General features: G+C 35.2%; 1 long non-coding RNA gene across 3 annotated transcripts; it reads right to left on the bottom strand.

The window, feature by feature from the left end:
- Positions 1-564: 564 nt before the first annotated feature.
- On the bottom strand, positions 565-26,693 carry LOC102902187. Of its 3 annotated transcripts, none has more exons than XR_006584578.1 (4): positions 26,455-26,691; positions 24,715-24,803; positions 19,269-19,373; positions 565-3,718 (listed from the first exon to the last, which is right to left on the bottom strand). It is a non-coding gene; the product is annotated as an uncharacterized LOC102902187 (long non-coding RNA). The 3 variants fall into 3 exon arrangements; XR_006584579.1 differs by lacking the exon at positions 565-3,718 and adding an exon at positions 11,961-14,756 and having other exon boundaries at positions 26,455-26,692; XR_006584580.1 differs by lacking the exon at positions 565-3,718 and adding an exon at positions 17,409-18,653 and having other exon boundaries at positions 26,455-26,693.
- Positions 26,694-26,702: the final 9 nt, after the last annotated feature.

Here is a 26,702-nt window from a genome sequence, read left to right as displayed (position 1 = left end):
TATTTTTTTAAGTATTTATTGAGTATCTACTATGTGCCAAGCATTATGCAGTAGAGGATGAGTGTTTTCTTAGCAAAAGATATCAACAATTTCAGATCCATTTTAAAGAGAATACTTTAGTGGGAAAGTGTAATCAATAATTTGTCTATCAACCTCAGAACAATTAAGTTGTCTCTGTTTCCAAATACCCAATTGGAGAGTTTCCAACTTTCCTACATTTCTATTGTATTATGAATTAATGTTTCTAGCTCACTAATTTTGCTGCTCATCAAATACTAAAAAGGGATTCTTTGTACTTTCAGATATGCTTTGGGGAAAAAAAAAACCTCCCAACATATGCACAAGGGAATTATAAGTTCATTAGTATACAGTTTTTCAAATCTTAGATTCATGGCTCATTATGTTACCTTAGAGATAAAAATATACTTTTACACTTATATGACAGTAAAAAGAATTAGAATTAACATATGATTACGAGTTTTAATTTCTGAAATTAATCTACAGGCATGTCTAATTTAAATATTTTAAATAAAAGAACTACCTTTAATATTTTATCACAAACAATACTTAAAACTTAAATTAGATCCATTTAGAGTTATGTTTTCCAGAAACATGCAGCATTACCAGATTTTAAAAGAATTTCCATATTTTATAGTATGGGTTCTAAAGTAGACAGTCCTAAAAATATATGTAAACTTTGTATTTTAGAAACATTTGCCATGCTTTTTATCTGATTCAATCTTTATTCAGTTAAAGTTTGTGGCTACATATTTCAATGGGAAACAGATTCTCTATAATTCAGTGATGTGACATAACGCTCTAAATCCAGAATCAAACATCACGTCAATTCTGGTCATAAGTGAATGCCTCATGGCTTTTTTTAATTCTATTTTTTTAAGTTTATTTATTTGAGAAGAGAGAGAGAGAGAGACAGAGAGAGAGAGAGAGAGAGCACGCACAGCAGGGAGGGACAGAGAGATAGAGAAGGAGAGAGAAAGAATCCCCAGAATCCCAGTCTGCACTAATAGTGCAGAGACCGATGTGGGGCTCGAACTCACAAACCATGAGATCATGATGTGAGCAGAAACCAACAGTTGGATGCTTAACCTACTGAGCCACCAGGTGCCCTGCCTCATGTTGTTTTTCAAGTCACTAAAAAGCCTAAATTAGCTTTGAGGCCAATCCAGGAAATTTTGCTAAATACAAAGCCTTCTAAAAAGCTTTGCCCAGTTTGGAAAGACTTCCACCAACTTCTATGAAGTTGTGTATAATATAATATGATACAATAGAATAGAATAGGATAGAATAGAACAGAATATACAGGTTGTTTGTTAGAGAAATAGTAATCCAGCTTATCCTCCTAGGAATACAAATCGGACAGATCTAATGGACCTGCTTTTCTAGCATTAACTCTGGTCATTCTGGATATTAAGCATGAGACCTACCCATAGAAAAGTATTTGTGTATAAACAAATTCTTTGGTAATAAAGTTTATAAAGGTAATAAATTCCAACAAGATATTTGTCTCTCAGTTCCTGTGATACTCTGTATGCAATTGCAAGTAACAATATGTATAAAATATAGAGTACAATGGTATAGGATGCCCTGAAGTATTTTGGAGTAAACTGAGAATTACGGGGGGATATTTTTCATGTCATTTTTCATCCTGACTCCATTATTCCTTTAGTGCCTAGCTCATTATTTTTTTCCTTGAACATATTTTCTCATCACAAAGAGACAAATTCACATTTACTGTAGTGACATTTAAATATGTAGGAAAATGCTCTGTTGTTTAATGTCCAGCAAAAATATGAAAAATCTTGTCCAGAGTAAGACACTGAAAAGAGAAAAGTACATATATACATATCCATGAACAATAAAATTTGTTAAGGAAAGTTAATATAAACAAAAATGTTCCAAGATATCAAAGGTTATGCTTGCAAAAACTACATATCTCTTTATTTAAGGTATCATAGCACAGCCCAGGATGATAATCAAAATTACATGATCTGATCAAGACCTTACTTTTTGGTCAAGAGATAAGACAGTCAGGATGCTTGGATGGCTCAGATGATTAAGTGTTCATTTTGGCTCAGGTAATGATCTCACTGTCATTAGATCGAGCCCCACTTCAGGCTCCGTGCTAGGCATGGAGTCTGCTTGAGATTCTCTCTCTCTCTTTCTCCTATCTATCTCTCTCAAAAAGAAGAAGAAGAAGAAGAAGAAGAAGAAGAAGAAGAAGAAGAAGAAGAAGAAGAAGAAGAAAGGATGACAGGATATTCTAATTACTGTTATGATGACATTACATGAAAGTATTTGACAAAACTGCAAAATGAAAGTACTTAGTGTCATTTGTTGCAAGTATTTTATATTTCTGTTTAAAAACAAATGAACAACAAAACAGTACAGAACCACCTCTTTTGAATACAAGAGAAAGTTGCTGAAAATCCTGGATTCCAGTAAGGTTTTTCATGATTTTGTCAAATCTTTCCCTATTCGGCTCTGTCCTGGGAACTGGTGCCAAATTCGTAAGTCTAAATCACAGCCCAATCAAGTAATTTCCTTGCTGAGTTACCGTGGGATAATTTTTAAAAAATCCTCTTCACCCATTCATTGTGATTATAGACCAAATCCTTCTGTACCTTTCTAACATGGCAGCTTCTCCCCTGCTGCTGTGCCTCTGAGCATGTCACACCTCATTTAGAATGTCTGTCTTGTCCTTCTATGCCTGGCTCATTCCAAGTCTTTCCTTCCTATCAGTTCCTGATACCAAAGTGGTTTGCATCTTTCTTGAATCACTCAGGCAGGTCCAAATTTCTCCCTTGCCTGAATTACTTCAATAATTGGAAATTATACCCTGAAGGACTGCATGTGATGATACAGGTAACACCCAGTAAATTAATGTGTTCCAAATATTCATTTATAAGTTATTTATTAGAAGTTGAAAATTAAAAAAAAAAACTATTGAAGTATAGTTGACACTATAAGTTGAAAATTACTTGCCCACAAAATTGCTAAGTATAATTAATATCCCATGCTATATTTTAGGTAATCAAAAATGTAGCTTAAATATATTACTGACTAAAATATAATTTTTAAAAAATTTCCGTGAAAAGATGTATGCCATATTCCAGCTCAAAAACTGGAAATCAATAATATGAGGTATCTGAAAAAGGCAAATTCATAGAATCAGAATGGAATGGTGGTTACCAAGGACTAGGGGGAGGGTGAAATGGGGAATTAGTAATCAATAGGCATGGAGTTTCAATTAATCAAGATTAATAAGTTCTAGGGATCTGTTGTATGGCATTGTACCTATGGCCAACAATACTGTATTGTACACTTAATAATTTGTTGAGAGACTAGATCCCAGGTTAAGTGTTCTTACCACAGTAAAATAAAATTAAAAAATAAAATAAAAATAAAATAAAATAAAATAAAATAAATTTTAAAAATAAAATAAGAAAAATAGAAGTCAAACATGCATCACTCCATCATCTATTCTGTGTACCTCCTTGTCAAACTATGCAGTCCTGGATATTCAGTAGGCACTTTCTGGTTATTCATTGCTTTAAAAATAAACACCCCAAAATTTACTGGCTTGAAACAATTATTTTATTTGCTTACAAGTTTGCATTCTGAGCTGGGCTCAACTTCTGATTCTTCTGCTGGTCCTACTGCTGGTCACTTTCATGGGTAAATTCAGCTCTCAAGTCAGCTGTGGGCAGTGGGGGAGAGGAAAGGGCGAGGCATCACTCTCTTTCCACGTAGTCTTAGAGTTTCTCACTCTCCATGGTGCTTCTTCATGTGATCTTTCTAGAAGCATGGCTGAATTTCTTTCTTTCTTTTTTTAAATGTTATTTATTTATTTTGAGAGAGTGAGCGAAAGTGGACAGGGGGCAGAAAGAGAGGGAGAGAGAGAATCCCAAGCAGGTTCTGCAATGCTAGCGCAGAGCCTGATGCAGAACTAAAACTCACGAGCGGTGAGATCATGACCTGAGCTGAAGTTGGACGCTTAACCGACCGAGCCACCCAGGTGCCCTAATGAATTTCTTGTCTGGAGCCTCAAGGCTCCTATCAGTGTAAATATGGAAGCTGCCAAACCATTTAAGGTTTAGGCCAGGAACTGGCACAGTGTCATATTAGACATATTTTTTTTTGGTTAAGCACAGCATTGCTCCATCCTGCATTCAAGGAGAGAGGATTGCACAAGAGGACGAACACCAGGAGACTGACTCATCAGGGGCCACCAATGGATCAGACTACCACATGGCTTAATTGCTACTTATTCAGTTGGCTGCTACTAATTTAGAATACGATACTCTAGTCTCTAATCACCAGGAAAAAAATGAATTTAACATTTTAGTAACATGCAAAATTCAAGTATATGTAAATTAAATTCTATAGTATGTACAGAATATGTCTTGGTTATTCTTTTGACAAAGTTCTACCTCACTGCAACTTAAGCTATAATTCCTGTCAATGGGAGTTAAATTGAAAAGTATTATTCCTGGTTTATAATATTGAATATATTAGCAAACTATTAATCCCTCTAAAAATAATGTATTACATAGTTTGAATAATCTTGCAAAGTACTGGCTTTTTCCCCTATCCATGTATTTGGTTTAAAGCTGGCTTTAATTTCGCAGTTTGGAGTGTCCTGAGACCCAATTTATTAGCAACACAGAGGAAAACACAACTACCCAGAGTATCCCAAACAATGAGCCTGCCAGGTTAATACTTAAAGGTGCTACAATTATTTGTAATGTTTTAACCACAGTGCAAATATTAGTCCTAATAGCTTATAATGAAAAACTTCACAGTAAAGTGGGAACTTGAACTCTGCTGGCTAAATGCCACCCTCTCCATATCTTGATGGGAGGAAAGGTATGCTAGTTAGTATCTTTTGATTGCAAAAATAAGACACTCCTTTAGGTAATCTAAATAATATTTGGTAGTCAGGATGAAGATACAAAATATAAATAAGGAAAATAACAATTTCAAGGAACCCAGAGCTCATCATATTGAGGTACCAGAGATGATTTAAGGCTCAAGACAATATTAGAAAGAAGATCTTATCACCTGTCAGCCCCAGAAAGTTGTCAGTTAACCAATATTTCCTTTCCAAACTGACTTTTATCATGTGCAAATTTTGAACTCTACCCTTTACTTTTTCTATCACTTGGTTTCTGCTGATTCATACATCTGGCAATTATTTTCATCTGAGATGTTCAGTAACACTTGAAACAGGGCATTTCTTAATTGTGCAACCTCTTTCACACATTGCACAATATTGATTGGACCGCAGCCACTACATGCCTATACACACACTGGTTATTGTGACAACCAAAGTACCCCCAACACTTTGTCAAACTCCCCTAGAGGGCGATATCTCTCCTCCCCACACTCCAGGAAGAACTACACAGGGCAATATGAGCTTTCTGCCTCTTCTCTAGCTAACAAATGGCTAGCTGTCATAATATGGAACAAATAGGAGTTGTTCTACAAATATCGGTTACAATTCACATCACATTTATTTGATTAAATAAAAATAAAGAGACCAAAGCCTTAATACATAATCTAACAATAGTGTTCCTAGGTATTCACCAAATTGACTTGAAAACTATGTTCGTATAAAAAAATCTTCACACGAAAGACACGAAAAGATGCTCAATATCATTAGTTACTAAAGAAATGCAAATCAAAACTCTGATATCACTTTATATCCATTAATATGTGTGTATATTAATTAAAAAATGGACATTTAAAGTATTGGTGAGGATGTGGAGAAATCAAAACTTTCACACATTGCTGGTGGGAATTTAAAATGGCACAACTGTTTTGGAATAAGAGCTTGGCAGCTCTTCAATGAGTCAAACATAGAGTTACCATATGATCCAGAAATTCCAGTCCTAGGTATATACTCAAGATGAATGAAAACATTCGTTCATACAAAAACTGCACATAAATGTTTATAGCAGAACTATTCTTAATAACCATAAAGTGGAAACAACCCAGGTGTCCATTAATAGATGAAGGAATAAACCAAGTGTGCTACACTGATATAATGGAATATTATTCAGACAAAAAGAGGAATTAGTATTCATACATGCTACAACATGAATGAATTATGAAAACATTATAGGTTAAAGTAGTCAGACAAAAGGTAACATGTATGATTACATTCATATGAAATGTCAAGATAGGCAAAGACATAGAGACAGAAAGTAGATTAGTGGTTGCCAGGGTTGGGAGTAAGAGAGAATAGGGACTAGGTGTCAATGGTTACACTAAAATTATTCAGGAATTAGTGGTGATGGTTGTCCAACATTGTGAATGTACTTAAAAATACACACACACACACACACACACACACACACACACACACGAAAGGATAAATTTTACGGTGTATGAATTATATCTAAATAAAAATTTTAAGATAAAGCCCAAAATAAATATTGCACATAAATGTTTATACAAGCTTCATAATCACCAAAGCTGGAAGCAATCAAGATGCCTTTCAGTAGGAGAAAGGTTAAACAAACTGTGGTATATCTAAGTAACAGAATACTATTCAGTGATAAAAATAAGTGAGCTATAAGCCATATAAAAATATTTATGAATCTTACATGCATATTACTAAGTAAAAGATGCCAGGCTGAAAAGGCTACAGACTATATGATTCCATTTATATGACATTCTGGAAAAGGCAAAACTATAGAGTTGGTAAACATGCCAGCAGTTATGGGTTCTAGAAGAAGAAAAGTTTCAATAGACAAACTACAGGAGATATTTTAGGGCAATTAAACTCTTCTGTATACTAATAGTAGGTACACTACATAATGAAATTGTTAAAATCCATAGAACTTTATAGCATAAATAGCAAACTTTAATATATACAAATTAAAAAGAAATAATTTAGGAAATTAATAAATTCCAGGAGGCAATGCAAACTATGACAAAAGAATCTAATTGTATTACAAATACATGAAATAACCTCACTGAAGGGAGTAGGGGGACAGGTGTTGACCAAAGCAAAAGTGGAAATTCGTAGTCTATAAAACTAAAGGCAAAAGTAACTGTATATAAGCATTGTAGTATAATTGGTAAAATTGCTTCCCATACAGTTTTGGGGTAACAATTCTGGTACTGCCAATATATGTACACTGAAACTGAATAAGTAAGTAAGGATTGTGGGAACCAGATTTCTTACTATTGGCATAGGAGGTTACAGAAAAGGAAGGAGAGAAGGTTAGAATGATCAATATTGTAATGGATTAGAGATAGAAACATTAGTAGGAACTCATATTTAATTTTATATAGTCACAGATGAATACATACGAAAATATTTGTAGACATTTACATATGTAAGGGTTAGCATGCACACATATATTTTCTTGTTCTATCTGCTGAGAAGGCCTAGAAATAATGACACTCTACTAGCAATATGTACACCTAGTATACAAATCTTGGTCTCTAATAGCATTTTCCAATAAAAGGAACTAGGGATCCTTGGAGAAATGATTGCTTCCAGAATTGGTGCAGGGAATAGAGTTTGGAACATCTTGTAGTGCCAGAAAGTGAGAAAGTGCTAGAACACATACACATACATTGTTATTAACTGAATGTTTGTGTCTCCCCAAAATTCATATATTGAATTCCTAATCCTCAATGTGATAATATTTGCAGATGGAGCCTTTGAGAGATAATTAGGTTTAGATGATGGTGGGGCCCCATGATGGGATTAGTATCTTACAAGCTTGTGTGTGCTCCCTCCCTCACTCTCTGAATCTCTCAATCTCTCATTCTCTTAATCTCTTTCTCTCTCCACCATATGAAAATATAGTGAGAAGGCAGTCATCTGTAAGCCAGGAGAGAGCCTTCACTGAAGAACTGAATGAGCTGGAATTTTGATCTTGGACTTCCAAGTCTCTAGAAACACGAGAAATAAATTCCTGTTTGTTAAGCCAACCAGTCTATGGTATTCTGTTATAGCAGCCTGAGTGGACCAACGCACGCATGCACGCGCGCGCACACACACACACACACACACACACACACAAATGGTATTTCAAAGCAATCCTGAAAAAGTTCCCAATCTCTAATGCTGGAGCAATTTGAGCAACAAAATATATAAAGTAGTAGTGGACTATAACCCAAAATACAAAATAAATATCCATTATATCCATAATATAAGTAAATGATTGAAGAAGTAAATACATGTGGGAGAATTAAAAAAAGAGTTCCCATGCAGAAAAATTCCAAATAATTTATATAGATTTTCAACTTTCAAGGAGGGGGAGCATAACTCCCTATCCTCTGTTCCTTTCCTTCTATCCAAATCCTGTCTCTTTATTTCAAAGTATAGATCAAATCGAACCTTCTTTTATATAATTCTCTACCTGTTCACTCCTCCATACAACCATTGATCTTTCCCTTTTTCAAGCAAGTGTGAATTTCTCATAGTGATTTCTTTCCAAAAGAATAAGCAAACAACAACAACAACAACAACAACAACAACAACAACACACACACGGTATGGAAAGAGAGAAAGAAAAAAAAAGTAACTTTATAGTGAAGAAACCTGACAAACACTATCTCAGCCATGTGATCCAAGTTTAATATCAAAAGTGATAAGTCACATGGTGGATAGCAGATACTCTGATATAATGCTATGAGAATGGCACTTTACCTTTGTGGTCTACTTACCCAAAACTCTTAACCCAGCGTAATCATGAGAAAAACATCAGACAAGTCCTAATTAAGGGACATGCTACAAAATATCTGGCAAGCGCTCCTCAAAATTGTTAAGATCAACAAAAATAAAGACAATCTGAGAAACTACCAGAGCCAAGAAGAATCTATGGAGATATGCCAGCTAAATGTAGTATGGTATGCTTGATGGAATTCTGCAATAATAAAAACCATCAGGTAAAAACTAAGGAAACGTGAATGAAGTAGGACCTTTAGTCAATCATAGTGGACCAATATTGGTTCAATAATTTGGCATATGTACCATACTAATATAAGATGCTAATAATAATGGAAACAGGGGCGCCTGGGTAGCTCAGTCAGTTGGGCATCCAGCTTTGGCTCAGGTCATGATCTCACAGTTCATGGGTTTGAGCCCCGCATTGGGCTCTGTGCTGACAGCTCAGAGTCTGGAGCCTGTTTCAGATTCTGTGTCTCCCTCTCTCTCTGCCCCTCCCCTGTTCACGCTCTGTCTCTGTCTCAAAAATAAATAAACATTAAAAAATTAAAAAAAAATAATGGAAACTGGATGTAAGATATATGGTAACTCTCTGAACTATCTTTGGAACTTCTGTATATCAAAAACTATTCTAAAATAAAAAGTTTATAAAAAAAGTTTATAACATAAAAGAAAAGACCAAGCTTGTACCATACCATCATTAGACTGATCTTCCACTGTATGCTCTATTATTTTTCTTAGAATTCCTGTCCTGACTGCATAAACCCTTCAATGGCTGTGGCTCCAATGTAAGTTAACCTTCCTTTTGCCTGGCTTAGCTGTGAGGGGCATTTACCAAGATCCTTAAAACAGTAGAAATTAGTGCTCAGTCTTCTTAGGAACCCATGGAGGCTTCTCCTTCTAAGAGTCTATATACTCCACCCTATGGAAGCTGCACTCACTTTTTTCCTCATCACTCCTTCCCATTTCCCACTCAGAACTGAGGACCAACTCTCACTCTCATCCCACCTCCAAAACATAAGGTTTCCACTATCACTGCCCCTTTCTCTCAGAAAATATGGATCCATATCTCAAGAAGCGCTTATTCATTTAAAAAGCCTTCTACCAGAATGACATCATAATCTATTTATCTATTTTTGTTTGATGGGCAGGAGGACTGGAAAGTAACTCTTTAGAAACACAATGATAAGGCTTCCAGGAAACAGATGAAGGGAACGTAGAAATGACATTCACAATTAATGAGTCACCTTCCCCCAATAATTGATAAGGTGTTTCTTCAAAAGCAATAACCAAACAACAAATGAACAAATAACAATTCCCTGTCCTAACACCACCATATCTAAAAATACATAGTTAAATTTTATTCCTGGGAACATCAGAACCTCTAAGTAAGACTCTAAGGTTGAGAATATGATTGGATCACATATTATTACAGGAGAATTTTTGCTTCATGATCCCAAATAAACACTCACAGTCAGGTAGTATTAGATAACATAGTTACATGGTGTTGAATATGACTACCTTATACAGAAGAAACCACTCATGAGGACTTGGTCAGCAGGTTACCCAATAATATTTTGATAAATTGGAGTATATTTTTCTTCTCCTTTCCTCATTTGTTTTTGCCTTTCCTGTATTCATTCAGTGTGATTATAGCCTAAGATGAAGGTTGGTAAATAAAACATGAGTAAAAAGTTGAATTTTAGCTTTTTAATTTCAAAATCTAAGGTCCAAGAACAAGGTTATGCTACATCATAAGATTTGGGAGCAAATGTGATCCGTCAAGTTCTTCACTCCTCATCCAACCTATCAAGGATGAAAAATTAGTCACTTGTAGGTTTCTGAGAAAAGAACATGATCCCTGCCTGTTTTACAATCCCTCACCCTCATCCCAGCCCTGACAAATTCCCACTGTGGCCAGAAGAGCAGAATAATGTGTTCTCTATGCCCCATAGAAGAAAGAGCAGGATGCTCTGGAGGCCTTGTCTTCATGAAAGAGAAGCAGAATGTACTTACATATATGGACCAGTGAGCAGAAAAGATCACGGCCACATCATCATTCATCGCACAGAAAAATGAAAATGACCAAAGACCAGGTGTCTACTTTCCTGAGACTTTGGCACTTTATTAACCCCCTAGAATTTAGAAGCAACTCTGGGAGAAAGGGAGAAGTAGCTTTAAATTTGCTGAGATTTTGACTTCTCCATTTGGTTAATTAAGGATTCAAAAGAAAAATTAGGTTCAAATCATAAAATAAAGTTGTATTTCTGGTGAACCTAAGTCTGAAGTCCAAGGTTAGTAACTATCACATTTTTATCAACACTTGAGAAAAGGGAAGAGGATGCCTTTCTTGATAATCCTAACTTTGAGAAACCTCTGTTAAGTATAAAGCCAGAAGAATTATATTAAAGGAAGAAGTTGAGAAAGATTAGTTATATAAAATATCCCATGTGTTTCTTTACATTTCTAAAACCCTTGCAATTAGGCAGGGTGCTGTAACTTGTTCTGGCCATTGGACTATGTGTGAAAACGACATGTGTCATTTCTGGTTTAAGTGGGTCATTGCTCAGGTAAAAACTCCCTGCATCTTCATAATGTGCTGCAGTGACTGAGGAGGTCATAGGTTCTGCAATCAAAAGAAAGTGGAGCTTCTGGAAATCTAGGACCTACATTCTATATAGAGCAGATTGTCCCTGCCCACTCAAATAGGATATGTAGTATGAGCAAGACATAAACCTTTGTAGTATTAAGTCTCTGAAGTTTCTGTGGTAATTTGTTATTGCAGCATAGCCTAGCCTATACTTACAAATATATCATTGAATACTCAACATTTAGAATAACATGAATCTACTAAATGTCATATTTTGTGTTAAATAAAAGAAAATCAGATTATAAATTAAGGTTATTAAAATAATACCAGTTGTGTAAAACAATTGTATAAATTGACATAGATAAAAACACTGACGGCAGAATTACTAGTACTTTATATTTCCTCTCTTACTTTTTTGTTTTCATTTTTCTTATCACACATTTAGAGAAAAAAAAATGTGATAAAAAAAATGATCACCTGGGGCGCCTGGGTGGCTCAGTCGGTTAAGCGTCCAACTTTGGCTCAGGTCATGATCTTGCGGTCTGAGGGTTCAAGCCCTATGTTGGGCTCTGTGCTGACAGCTTAGAGCCTGGAGCCTGCTTCAGATTCTGTGTCTCCCTCTCTCCCTGCCCCTCCCCCACTCATGCTCTTTTACCATCTCTCAAAAATGAATAAACGTTAATTTTTTTAAATGATCATCTATCCCTCAAAACCTAACTAGTAGAAAAACAAGATATGTATTATATGTAGTCTTAGGTATTTAATAGGAGGTAGGGTAACTTTTTTTCTTTCATATTAAAGCTAAGGTTTTCAGGGGCACAATCTCTGAATTTCCATGACTTGATAACTTTATTAAAATGTCAATTTGAAGCTACAAGCATTTGTTGAGCATTTATTCAGTCTTCTACAATGTGTATTGTATGTTCTTAAAGATAAGAAAGAAATAATCAGTTAATGGATTATTACATTAAAAATTCCACCTGGTGACAAAGACTTAAACGAGCAAGGATTGGTATACAATGGCACAGAAACACAACTCTCCTTCATTCTACTATGTATGTTAAGTAAAGTACAGAGTTGAAAGTATAAGCATAGTAATTTCTCACAGCAAATTTGATATATTGTGGTAGAATCTCAGGCTGGATCTTTAGGTGCTTAAACAGGATGACCAAATCAGAGTATACTGGGATTTAAAGAGATTTCATGTAACATTAATTAAAAAAAAATAGGCTGTGGAGTTGGAAATATCTAGGTTCAGCCTGAAACCTTGATAATTCTGGCAGTGTGACTTTTGTCAAGGGACTTAAACTCCCGAAGGCCCAATTTTCTCTACTGTAAAACAAGCAACATAATAGCCCCCCAGATAAAGTATTGAATGAGATAGTGAATAAATACACTTAATGCAGTACAGTAATTTCTCAATAAATGGTAGCTCTTTTTATTACTCAGGCCAACCACGTAGTTTTACTCATGAAAAAAAAAAAACACAAGTTCAAGGTTTGGGGAATTGAACAAAGTCTAAACTAACTCTTAATATACTTTAAAAATAGTATTAAATGTACTAAGTACCCCAGCAAACATATAGAATTAACATATATGGGAAAATAGACTATGAAAGGTAATCATTATTTAATTTTCCAACCAGGGATTCTCAGAATGTTCCTATACCTTTTGATTTCACTTTCTGTTTCATACTATTCAGTCACTTCCTTTTTGATCCACTTTATCATGTCAAATGAATGGAAATTTCTCTGGTTGTAAGCTTTTGTTGTACCTTTCATGGTTTAGGGTAGATAGTACAGCAAATTATGGTAGGCAGTAGCAAAATAAGGACACTAGAACTACAGATGGTCAGGGGAAGTATTTCTAGGGTAAGAAGCCAGGTGAGATTTTGCAGTAAGAAGCAGGACATGGCTCCATGGAAGTAGAAAATGAAGAGAGAGAATAAGAATAGAGTTGTTGAACAAGAGTTATGGAGATGGTGACATTTTTTCTCCCATCTACAATAGCATTACTCACACTGGTAATCTATCTCCTATCAGGTAACTAGAAACCAAACAAGGTCAGGGATGAGAAAAATGTACTAATCACAGGGATTATTGAGAGAAGTATCATGGAGAGGGAGAATAAATGAATTAAATGATTTGAAAGACTAGATTTGGTGTTGAGAAAAATGGACAACAATCCAGATGAGGACAACAATATAAGAAAAACAAGACTGAGATGAAAGGAGACTTCAACTTGCATTTGGAGTAATGAGGATACTGCCCTAACTCTGTCCTTATTAGTCTTTCTATTCTCCTTCAGGATTGTCAACACCATGGCATTTGAGAATGACAGGAATAGCTGTTTTATGACAAATGGATCTGACCAAAAAGAAATGAGTATGAGAGCACCGACATAGCTCACATATGCTACAAACAACTGTCTTCAGCCAGTAAGCCACCCAATTGTGCAAAACTCAAACTAATGATTGTGAGGTGAAAGGTTCTATTGTCACATTTCTGATCACCAAGGCTTTTCATGTTTCCTAAACTCTTTTCCTTAATATTCTACAGTGTGTTTATTTTCATGGCTATAAAGTTGTACTCAGATTTGCAGTGATATTTACTACCAAATTGCAGAGTATTTTAACTGATGTTAGTTCAAATCAATTCTGGAGAAACTTTCCAGCCAAGGGAATTGCAAGCTAGCTGGTTGACATTGGAGGTCAAATACTCCAGGGTATGGGTCTCAAATCACTTAATTCTTCACAGCAAATTAGAAATGGGACTCCAGCTGGTGCTAAAGAATAAGACAGACTTGCTGTATAAGGACAAGCTGCTGCTTGGATTTCGAGTCTTTATATTCCTAAAATAAAAAATTTGAAACTCAATTTCCCTCCCCCAATCTCATTCTTTCAGAGTAAAAGCTTTCTTAACAACAGCAAAAATCTGGCCACCTGATTTCAATACATAAATCTTGCCAAGGTATAAAAATAAAATACGATTTAAGCAGCAACCTGTAATCTCCTGTTGACGACCAGCTGTGCCTCCTATTAGTATTAATGGAAGTTACACAGCCATAATAAGAAGGAGGGGAAAATGCCACCTTATGCTTTTTGCACACCTTAACATTTTTACAGCAAGTCTGATTACAAGGGTTTACTTGAGCGCAATTAAACACTGATTGATTACTAAGTACAATTTGTATTCCAGGCAACATGCAAATGGCAATGAAATTCTCAGACAGGGAATGGAATAAATTCTTCTCACATCAGAGAGTGAATCACATTCTTTAAGCATAAAGTATTTTCTTATATGAAGAAAGGAGGCTCACCTATAAGTTTTTTTATAATATATTTTTATCCAAGACAATAAGCCTTGATTCGTTTTAGAAAGAGTAAGTGATATGATTTCTGCAAATTGTACTTCCCACTTCACCTCCAGACTACAGTTCTCTTTCCATGATGGTAACCTATAAGGATGGGAAGCATAATATTCAGTCACAAATACACTGACTTTGGCTATAGTTGCAACTATAAACAATATTTTTTTCATCAGATTTTGCCATTGCAGAAATAATGTCTACTTTCAAATTGAAAGTGAAGTGAAAGGTTGATTTATTAAATGTCTATCATGTGCCAGACACTATTCTAGGTACGGGCAATACAGTAGAGAATAAAAAAGTCAACAGTCCTTGATCACAGTACTCATGATATGGAAGGAGGAGCTGACAATAAGCAAGTATACAAATACAGATATAATGTCACTGTGTATGCAGCAAAGAAAAATATTCAGAAGAAAGAGAATGACATTGATATGTATGTTTGTCTATGCATGTTCGGGAGAAAATGACAGAAAGAGAGAATTTACAGCTTTATACTTGCTATTCCCTATGTGTAGAATATCCTGATGCAACATTGCTGAATGGTCACCTGTTCTGTATCATGTTGGTGTTAATCCAAGGACAAAGAATAGAAAGAGCTGAGAATTTGGTATATTGGACAAATGGTTAAGTCCAGAGTGGTTGAAGTGGCATGAACTGGAAAAGAAAGGGAGGGAATGAAATCAGAGATATAGGGATATTCAGAAAGGTCAGGCCTTATAAACCATTCTAAGGAATGTGGAATTTACTTAAGTTTCAATGAGAAGCCTTGATAGTTTTTTTTTTTATTTTTATTTTATTTTTGAGAAACAGAGAGGGAGAGAGCACGAGAGGGGACAGAGGATCTAAAGCAGGCTTTCTGCTGACAGCAGAGAGCCTGAATGCAGGGCTCGAACCCACAAACAAGGAGATCTTGACCCAAACAGAAGTCACTGCTTAACCGAGTCATCTAGGTACCCCTTGATAGGCTTTGAACAAGGGAGTATTATTATTTAGATAGGATTTTAACCACCCATCTAGTTGCTATATGTATGTTAAGGGATACATTATAAATGTGATCTACCTTAGAATATGTATTCTTCCTGAAAAACTGGCTGATGTATCACTGTTTTCACTTCTTTAAAAAAATTTTTTAATGTTTTATTTAATTTTGAGACAGACAGAGACAGAGCATGAGCAGGGGAGGGACAGAGAGAGAGGAGTCACAGAATCCAAAGCAGGCTCCAGGCTCTGAGCTATCAGCACAGAGCCTGATGTGAGCCTTGAACCCAGGAACCTCTGAGATAATGACCTGAGCCGAATCTGGATGCTTAACCAACTGAGCCAAGTGCCGTTTTCACTTCTTGACAATGGAAGGTAAAAGAGAAACTGCAGTTAATATTCTTATAATCAGATGTGTTTAAAAATAAAAGCCAGAAATTGTTACTGCTTAATGTATTAAGTAGCAGAGAAAGCTGGAAGAAAAGTAAGGAAAAGAGTGATATCTATAAAACAAAAAATTAGGAAAGACAGCTTGAGATCCTATTGTCCAGAAGCTTGCCTTTCTCTGGCAGGGATACATGGTTGTTTATGTCCTTTTTGCAGATTTCCAGGTATAAATGCTTAATATCTTACTTAGTAGTCAATGCTAATGTTTTATTACTTTGGTATAGAGGTTGTCTTTCTTATCTCCAATTAAACTGTCTCATAATTTATTAAGCCTATTTCCTGATCTGACGTCAAAATAGAAAACAATTGCTTGCTGTTACTATCAAAAAAAGCTTATATAAATATGAAAAAAATAAACTGAACTAGCTTTATCTTCTCTACATTAAATGATTTCAAATTCTTTCATCTATCTCTATTTTTATCACTTTAGCCACACTTCTTATTCTCAGAACAATCTATTTTCAAGTAGAATTTACTTCTTGCATCAATGCATGATACGAGCTTTTTAGAAATTCATGTTATATGTTTAGCAATTAGCTAAGTTCAAATGATGGAAGGAAGATGACACAGTATTTAACACATTATATTAGCATGAGAGTTTCTAATAGAGCTCATCACCTAGGCATGGATTTACTGTATGTACCAACCACAAATATATGTATTTACTTAGGATATAGTTGATACAGTCATATCTGTTTCTTATATGTAGTCATATATATGAAATGTTTCATATTATAGCACAGAAAAACCATGATAGAGATAATATGATTTCCCATACATCAGGATTATTATAGGTCACAGACTGAATAGAATAGGATAGAATAGAATAGAATAGAATAGAATAGAATAGAATAGAATAGAATAGATAGAATAGAATGGAAGATAGCTAGCTAGCAAGCTAGCTAGCTAGATACATAGACAGATTCTGTGGGGGATCACAGGCTACTACTATATTTAAGGCCAAATAACAACATAGAAGGTATATTGAGTGAAAGAGTCCTGGGCAGGCTCAGTTACCTACAAATCTTGTGAAAATATGGTTAATCTTACTAAGCCTGTCTTCTTTACACTGTGATAATTAACATCAAGTCTAATGCACTGTTTAGCAAAGTAGGAACTTTAAAAGTGTCATTCTCTATGAAGAAAACTAAAAATGCACTTTATAAATTACAATGCAGTTAATACAAACTAAATCCACAAATTTCTAGTATTGTTTTAGTAATTCCTACAAAAAATTAGTCATCAGAAATTCCAATAAAATATATAAGAATGAATTTATCTATGTTTAAATTCAGATTATTGTGATGATTAAATCAGAAATATTTGTGATGTCCTAGGTACACAATAGATGATCAACGAAGAGAGGTATTTTTATTAGCTCTAAGTAAAATTAATGATTAAGTATGCATGGTTCAACAGAGGACGCAACACAGCAATCAATGGTAGTTAAGGCTAGTACAGATGGGAAGGTGGCTCTGTCCATATACTCTAGTCATTCATTATCCAGCAACAACAAGTGTGGGCCAGGAAAATCTTTCCCTAAAACAATAGTGGATGCCAAGATCCCAACCGCTCAATACAATCTCTCAGAAAGAAACATTTGGTGGCCTTTAAATAGAAAGTATGATGCCAAAAGAATGATTTTGGTTCCATATTTTTTAATCTCCAAATTGCAAATAGTTGTGTTGAAAATGTTTATTGACTGAAAGAGGTATTATATTCTTTAGGGGGCCAAAGTCAATCCTGAAATATGTTAATGTTGTTATATCCTAATGGTGTTGCTGAGGGGGACAAAAAATATCAGAAAGCCCTTAAGAAACAAACTTTTGTGTGTGTGACACAGATGGCTGGAATAAATTATGGGCTCAATAAAAAGCAGTTCAATTTAGTTTTAAAATCCATTTGGACATTTATCAAACATCACATTGTGAAATGTATTTGCGCTACTTGGAAGAGTCATACTAATCAGCATCCCCCACCCCTCCACCCTACCCCACCTTCCAAAAAAAGGAAAAGAAGAAGAAAAAAAAAAAAAGAGTGGGAGTTCTTTCAATTGAACCCTAAAAGAAGACTGTTGAAATTTATGAGTTCAGTGACGACAATAAACAGAGTAATAGACTGAAAAGTATACTGGGCGGATGTATACGTATATGCTGTATATGTATGTGTATGTATATGTATATGCATATGTACATGTATATGTATATACATACACGTAGACACACACATAACATCCAATGGCATAAACATGTAATATATTAGTTTCTCAAAGAATGTTAAAATATTTTATGATTGGTTATTTTGCCTAAGATACAAACTACCAATCATTCCCTTGCACTCTGCAAATTGAATGCAAATATTAAAAAAAAGACAAAGAACATTTTCAATAGATGGAGAAGATAACGCTCAGAATACTTGAAAAAATTAAAATTTAATGAAACTCTTTGCATATGTTTAAGACATGAAATAAGGAAATGTAAAATATTTTCAAATTTATTGAAAATATTCTAAGTATTTTACATGGGTAATTATACTTACCAAACACTGCCAAGTGAGTTGCTAAGACAAGAATGAGAACAGAAAATATGTTTCAGAGTAAGCCTCTAGCTTAGAGTTTCTCTGATTGGCATACATAATAAATTTCAATTTTTAAACATCAGAAGATGCACTGAAGCAAGTGCTACTTGAAAAGTACACAGACGGCTGAGTTTTAGTTCATTTGTTTGCTCGATCAACATATATTAGAGCACACTTACTTATTTCCAGATATTCTATAAACTGAAGGGTTCAAAGATCAATAAGATATAGTCCTTGCACTTGAACAATTCCTTTTAGTGGGGAGACAGACACACAAATGCATAATGTTCAATATTAAATGCTTGTATAGAAGTATAAAAAATGCTAAGGTATTATAACCTAGTAGCATTCATCCAAATATTTGTTGAGCATATACAATGTGCTAGGCATTGGTCCAGAGTGGGGATACAGCAGTGAATAAAAAACCCCTACAAAATTTACATTTAGGTAGGAAAATGTAGACAGTGAATAATCACATAATTAAAACAAATAGAATGTCAGTTTATATGAAGTACTATGAAGAAAAATAAATCAGGAATGTGGGATGTAAGAAATGCCAGCTCCAATTTTAAAAGTGGTGGTCATAGAAGAACTTACCAAAAAGGCGAATTTTATGTAAATCCTCGAAGCTGATGACAAGGTAGCCATCAAAATATCTAGTAGAATGTCACTGGAGGCAGAGGAAGCAAGAAGCGGAAAAGCCTGTGTGGATGGAGTTAGAGTAAACAAAAGTAGCGGAATTAGAAAGAGAAAATAAGCAGCTATATTATTGATATCTTACAGGCCACTATATGGAATTTTTTTCTACTGAGTGAAATGGCAAGCCATATAATGGGTTTGGAGCAAAAGACTGACAGGGTTATTGTTTTGGAAATTAAATAAATCACGGAAATGACTATTTTGTGATAGGACATTATTCAAACACTCAGATTACTTTGTCTAGTTAGATAATGCTTAAGTAGTTCTCACTATTTGCCAGCTTCTATATCTTAAAAAATTTTACCCAGGACTATGATGGTATTCATAATTCTATTTGCCAGGTCCCATAATGCTTAAAACTTTTCAACCAGGAATGTGATGATATTAATAATTATTTTCATATAATGGATTATAGAACATTATAGATAATTTGGGGTTCAGTTTTTCATATAAAATACTTCATATATAAATTATAGAGTGCCTAACATGTGCCAAATACCATAGCATGAATAATAAGGGTCTTACATGCATATATACACATTTAAATTTATAAAAGGTAAATGTGCTTCTGTATTTGCTCATAATACAATGGAGTTTTCAAAATAACTTTTACTTTTCTTTACAATTAACTAATATGTGTTTGTTACTCATCCATGTATTTTTAAACCCTATAATCTCATATGCTGTTGGATAGATTGTCAGTATCTTTGATGTTAATATTCTACTACCTGATTTCTAAACACTGCATAAAATTGAATGAAACTGAATTGTATCGATTCATTACAGTTGTTAATCAGTCACCTTTTGTAGGAAATTTATGTTAGTACCTTTTTATTTTTTCACAAAGAACTTTGGAATGAGCCATATCTTAGGTTACTTTTGCATATAGCATAGTTGTTCTCTTAAGATGACAATATCAGAAATGAAGTTCTTAGGTCAAAGAAAATGCACACATTTAAAGTTTGGCTATATATTGCTGAACTGCTCTACCTATATACTGTACCAAGTGTTTACTCATTTTGAATATTATGAATCTGTTAATTTTATTACACCTTAATCACTCCTTAAAATATTTTTGCCAGTCTAATAGGTGAAAAAGCATATCTCACTTAATTGGCATTTCTTTGACTACTACTTTGGTTGATAAAATTTTACTTATTTATTTATTTATTTATTTATTTATTTATTTATTTATTTAAACCACTTGTACTCTGAAGGGGAAAGGAATTGCCCATTAAGGCCTCTTTATTAAAATTTTTTTTTGCTTTTAGTCTTTCTATACCCTCTGTCATAGTTAGAATAATAATAAATACTTGCTTCCTACATATTTATGTACCTACTATTACTAGGTACTGTGTTAGGCATGGAGCATAAAAGGATAAGGCACACTCAAAATCACCAAGGACCTTACAGTCTAGGGAAGGTGGTGATCATGAAAACAAACTACAAGAACAGCATGTCATTTATTATTCAGATGATTAAAAATGTATCATTATAGTTTTATGTTGGAAAACAGAAATAGAGACATGCCACTGATCAAGAAAGAAGTCTTTTTGGGGTGCAGGTTTTTCTTTCCAGATTGATTAAAAACAGAGGGCTCTGCTTCATAAATGTAACAAAATATTAAATAACAATGTCATTGATCTATAGTAGAAAATTCACTATTTTGGTTTCCAATGACAAGAATGATTACTACCCTGGCTGGCATGTGGAGGAAATAATGGAGCCCATCCCCAGAAATCGCTTGCCTTGGTGGATTTTAAAACATTCACCCAAGTGAATATATGAATATGCATTACACATACACTGCAATCAGAGTGATACTTCAAAAATACATATTTGATCATGTCATTCCTCTGCTTAAAAAAAAAAAGCTTCCATGGCTTCCCAATACTTATAGGATAAAATCCAAAATCCTAAACTAAGGCTTAAACACTGTATGGCAACATTTTGAGTCAAGCACAGCAAGTATTCACTGCCTCAGCTCCACCTATCAGAGCTTCTTTTCCCTTCTATCAGGACACCTCTGGCCTAGAAGCCTTTGCACAGGTTACTTTCTTGCCTGGAATTCTTTTGATCTCTTCCTTTTTGCCTTCTTAACTTTGTCTCTTAGATCTTAGCAGCAAGGGCATTTCCTCAAGAAGTCCTTCACTGATTTCCCAGGTCTGTCTTCTAGAAGAGTCGTCTATTTTTCCTTGATATTGTTACTGACAGTAGATATTATATTATTGTATGATTACTTGACAAATGTTCACCTCCCTAAATCATCTGAAAGCTGCCTGAGCACACAGCTCACTTCTAATTAGCTTACCATGGTGTCTCTGATGTGTTGTTGTTGTTGTTGTTGTTGTTATAACTAGTGCATATGGGAACACAGTTATTTGTGATATGAATAAATGTATGAACAAATACAGAAATATTTCAGCACACTGAAATAAATAAGACTTTATTATATGAGTCAATTTTTTATGTTCAGACATGTGGATAATTAAGTACATTTTACATGCAACATATTCTATCTGTTAAGTAACTTACAGTGGTGAAAATACAGCTTAGTCCTCTCAGTGGTGGACTCTGAGATAGCAATGTACATGCAGGAAGTTTATTAGGAAGCACTATCTGGATGAAGACTTTGGGGGGTAGGAGATGAAGCAAGGTGGACAGAAGGAGAAATTGAACTCTATTGCAATCCCAACAGATGTCTCAGAGGATCCCTCAAGGGATCTCTAAAGTTAGGATGGCCCTCAAAGACGTCTTGAATAGAAGCAAGTGCCAGGCCTTTATGGACCCACATCAGTCCTCATTGGATATCTACTACCCTGTGCAGAGGCATAATCTGCAGGTGAATGGCTCTTTAGTCAGGGACAATTTCCAAAGAGGGACCCAGCAGAGATCTGTCAGCCACCAACACTCCTAGCAGCTGTGGGAATTAGTATCTGAGTCCTGAGTGGATTGGGAGGAAGGATGAGATCTTTGAGGCACATCACTGGTATCCACTACAGATGACCAAAAGGAACAATAGTGAGTAATTTAAAGCAAGGTTCTGTCTCAATCCCCAATACAAATATACTTGAAACTATGAAATAATACAATTCCAGCAAGAAAACAAATTGAAAACTTTAAATGACAGTTTCTAGAATTACGGTGACTTTTGATGAGAGAAAAACAAGTCCAAAGAAAAGGCTTCGAGGTAATGAGGTAATTATTCATTCTAGAGGATATATTTTCCCCCACTTTAAGTCAGATAATGCTATCAACCTCCTATTCACACTGCATTTCACCCAAAATCATTCATGGTCAATCACAGACCAATAACTTTTTTGTAGAATATGAGCACCAGAGGGCATATCTTTACATTTTTAATATTTAACTAACATTACATGGCATTTTACAATTTACAAAATCACATACATCTTGACATTTAACTCTCATAACCCCATTCATGTTTAAATCACTTACTCAAAATCAGTACATGACAGTGTGTGTTTTAAGCTAGTGGCTTAAGGTCTGTGATAATAAGGGCAATGTCTTTAATATGTGCTGAGGTATCACTAAATGCCTATCACGGTGCTTGAAGCAACAGCACTCAATAAATAACTACTGAATAAACTTCTGAGAGGGATTAGTAGTTTCAGTGCTACCTGTGCTTTTTTATGGCATTATATATATGCACATATATAATATATATGTAGCATCCATGTGTATGTGAGTGTGTGCTTATGAAGGACACATAGTATATGTAGTTGAATAAATTATACCAGGTTTATTACATATAATATGAACTAATATATACATTAGGGTCTTTTTGAGTAGGAATACTAGAGGTTTTTGGACCCAACTGATTTTTAGTCATTATCCTCTTGGTCAGTTTGGATAGGAGTTAATCTGGCCTTAGAAAGTCAGATGGGGTAAAATAAGTCTCATGATTAAAGTCTCACTTTTTGGGAGAAAAGCACCTTCCAAGGAATGTCTGGAAAAAAAAAAAGCTTAATGCTAGACTACAAGGGGAAAAAGAAAGCATATGGAAATCTGCATTTTTATTGTGTTTCTAAATTTGTGGTACTGTATAACTTTTCAGCAATGAAAGATGACTCATAAGTTTTCCTTCTGATTATAGTAATAATAATCATCATAATAATATTCATTCATGTAATGTAAACTATTAGGCTGAAATGCATTTTGGTGAATTTGTACACTATTAGATGAGCTATTTCTCCAAAGCCTACAAAAAAATTAATGTGGAACACCTGATATTTGACTGTGCTTCCAGATGGAGGGACAGCTTGACAAATGCCATCATAATTTACAACTTTTAAAAAGTGTGGTGTGAATGCATTTGCAGTAAGCTTTAAACAGCTTGGATTATTTACAGGTACAACTGTGTTTAATGTGGAATTTCAATGGATTTAAAATATTATTAGATCAATCACTGATCACAGAATATAGGTGTGGCATGCGAGCAATATTATTAAATGCTTTAATTAAATATCTTAGAACAGGGTACATCTGTTTGGGGAGGTTGGGGGGTGATAAAAAAGCATTTGAATTTTGAATTTTGTATTTGATTACTGAGTGTCACTGAAGAAGCTCTCACCCTTGGAAAGACAGCTATTTTGAACTTACCCTATGGTGGGTTAAGAGAATAATAATTACAAAAAGCAAATATGGAAATAAAGTGTCTAACTCGTAATGATAACTTGGATACTTACACCCATAAAACAACTAAAATATGGATTGCTAACTGATAAGACTTGCAGTAGAGTGCAATCTAAAAAAGCATATAAGTGTCTGTCTCTGGTGGTTAGAAATTGACTATTGAAGCTCTCAGGTTAAATTGGAGAAGGGATTATATATGGTATAATTATATATATGCATATATATATATATATATCATTCATATTATAAATATGTTACCTATGTATGCATGCATTTACCTTTTTTCTTTCCTAAACATATGTGTCTGTATGTACAGACACATATAAATATTACACACATTGTAATAGTATCATTATACATTATATATATATATATATATATATATAATTCATATATTATAATTTATGTACATTATATGATATCCCCAGGAGGACACAGATGACTTTGGAGGTAGCTAAGGTATGGTTGTAGGAAGATTCAGGAACATCTGACTTTGGAACATTATTTCATGAAAAGCAAAGTAGTTTGACACATTTTAAGTAGAAATTCATTGACATATATTGTGATTTACTTCTCAGGAGTAAGTGGGAGATTGAGAAGAATACATGGTAAAGTGAAACTGAAGTTTCTGAAATGAACTGTTTAATGCATAAACCAACTTCAGGATCTACTATGTTCATTCACTCACCAATTATTCTTGGTCTCTTATGCTTCAGTCCTGGTCTAGGAGCTGACTATCCACTAGACAACAAGGTTTCTTTTCCTGAAGCTTACATTCTAAATGGAAGACAGATATTAAACAAGTCACACTTAAATAAATATGCAAATAAAATTTGATCAGGCTATGACAAAAAAGTAGGATGTCATAAAAGAGACTGGGTGGGTCTAATCTTGTTCATTGGGATAGTTCAGGGAAGCCCTCTCTGAGACCTAAAGGATGCTTAGAATGGGAAGAGTCCCCCAAGTGGAGGACGTGTGTAAAGGGAGGAGAAATGGTTGGAAGAAGGGAAGATTACTTCGTGAATGGTACATAAAGAGTCATGGCAAAAATGGCTATAGGTGAGGTTGGAGAAGGGCAGGGCGGGTTATTAACATGTCACTAGGAAGTTTGTATTTACTGAGTGCAATGCAAACCACTGAAGGATTTATTCATTCTGTTTGTGTGTGCGTGTGTGTGATGAGTCAATTAATACTTTTAAAAAACTCAGTCTAGAGTGGAGAGGGGTAAGGTATGAGTAGAAGAGTGGAATACCACTGGACCTTGGTGGATGGAGTGAAGGTGGAGAAATGAAGACACATTCCAAGATCCTTTAGGAGGTCAAAGTTTGAGAGCTTGGGGATGAATAAAATGTTTGAGAAAACATGATTTTACGGTTTCTATGTAACTTTCCAGTTTTTCTTAGCAGTACAATTTGATTCAAGAAAATGTATCCATTCTCTGTCTAGTAAATTCCAGGCTCTGGAAGGTAATCTAATGGTTTGTTTAAAGAAGTCTTCCCAAATCACTCAAGGTAGTGAGCATTTACACCCCAGTTACCCTTTTCCATTTCTCTTATCTTCTAAGCAGACATCACTGTTTCTTACTATTTTGCTACTTGCTTACTAGGAGTATAATCTTCGTGAGAGTGAGGTATTTCTCACTCTAGAAATATAATCTAGAAGACGGATTATATCCAGAGTACCTAACAATGGGTACATTGGAACTGTTCAATAAATATTTGTTGAATGAAATGATGAATGAACTAATGAAAGAATAACGATATGGAGGAAATACTTGAATCCAAGGTGCTCACAATCTAGCCAAGAGGATTAAGAAGGATGGTAAAAACCTTACTAGAAGTAAGCAGGTAGCGTTATGGGAGAAGAGAGGAGGAGGATGTATTTATCTAACCGGGAGAACAGAGGGAGGTCTGGAGACAGATATACTCAAAGATGAATGTTTTCTGGATTGAGACCATCTCTCAATGGAAATCACTCCCGTCTCTCCAGCAAGCTCTATAACAAAACGTAAAGCACTCTTCAAAGGAGCTTCACATTTTAGAAATATATATCTACATATATTTAAGGAGTCGTTAGAATGGATTGTCCTGCAAAGATACAACCTGGGTTTTGTACCACCTACAGCACTTACAGCACTTATTACTTGCCACTTCTGGCTGTAGAAATTTTGCTCCTCTCCCTCCCTGGGTCCTCTGATAACCCTGTCTCCGCTCGCTCGTACTCCCGGGTTTTGTCCACTGTCGGAAGACCCGCGCCCTTGCCTTCTCCCGCCTTCTGATAGATGAATAGAGGAACGTTTACTACCTCATCCCTGAGGAGTTCCAGAAGATGCAGCTGCCCATAAGCTAATGTTTCTGCACCTTGCGGGATTCGTGAGGAAGCAAAAGAAAAGGAGCAATTTGTTACTTAGAGCGCCAATTGCCTTTACCTTTAATCCTGTGGGTCTCTAACATCTGGCCCCAGCCTACCAAGCTCAGGCTTTAACAGTTTACAGAGCAAAGGTCAGTCCCGGGTGCGAGTGCTCTCTCCCTCCCTTCCTTCCGCCTGTGGAAGGAAAACAAGCCGCCAGCGTGGGGGATGGGCCGGGCTGCTTTCCCCGTGGTTCCACCGGCAGTGCGGGGTGCCTGGAGCCGCGAGGCCGAGCCCGCAGCCCCGCCCCAGGGGCGTGGCCTCCCA

Source organism: Felis catus, chromosome C1, assembly GCF_018350175.1.
Source record: "Felis catus isolate Fca126 chromosome C1, F.catus_Fca126_mat1.0, whole genome shotgun sequence".
NCBI lineage: Eukaryota > Metazoa > Chordata > Mammalia > Carnivora > Felidae > Felis > Felis catus.
The sequence above is the reverse complement of the archived record's forward strand: the minus strand, read 5'-3'. Positions and strand labels throughout refer to the sequence as shown.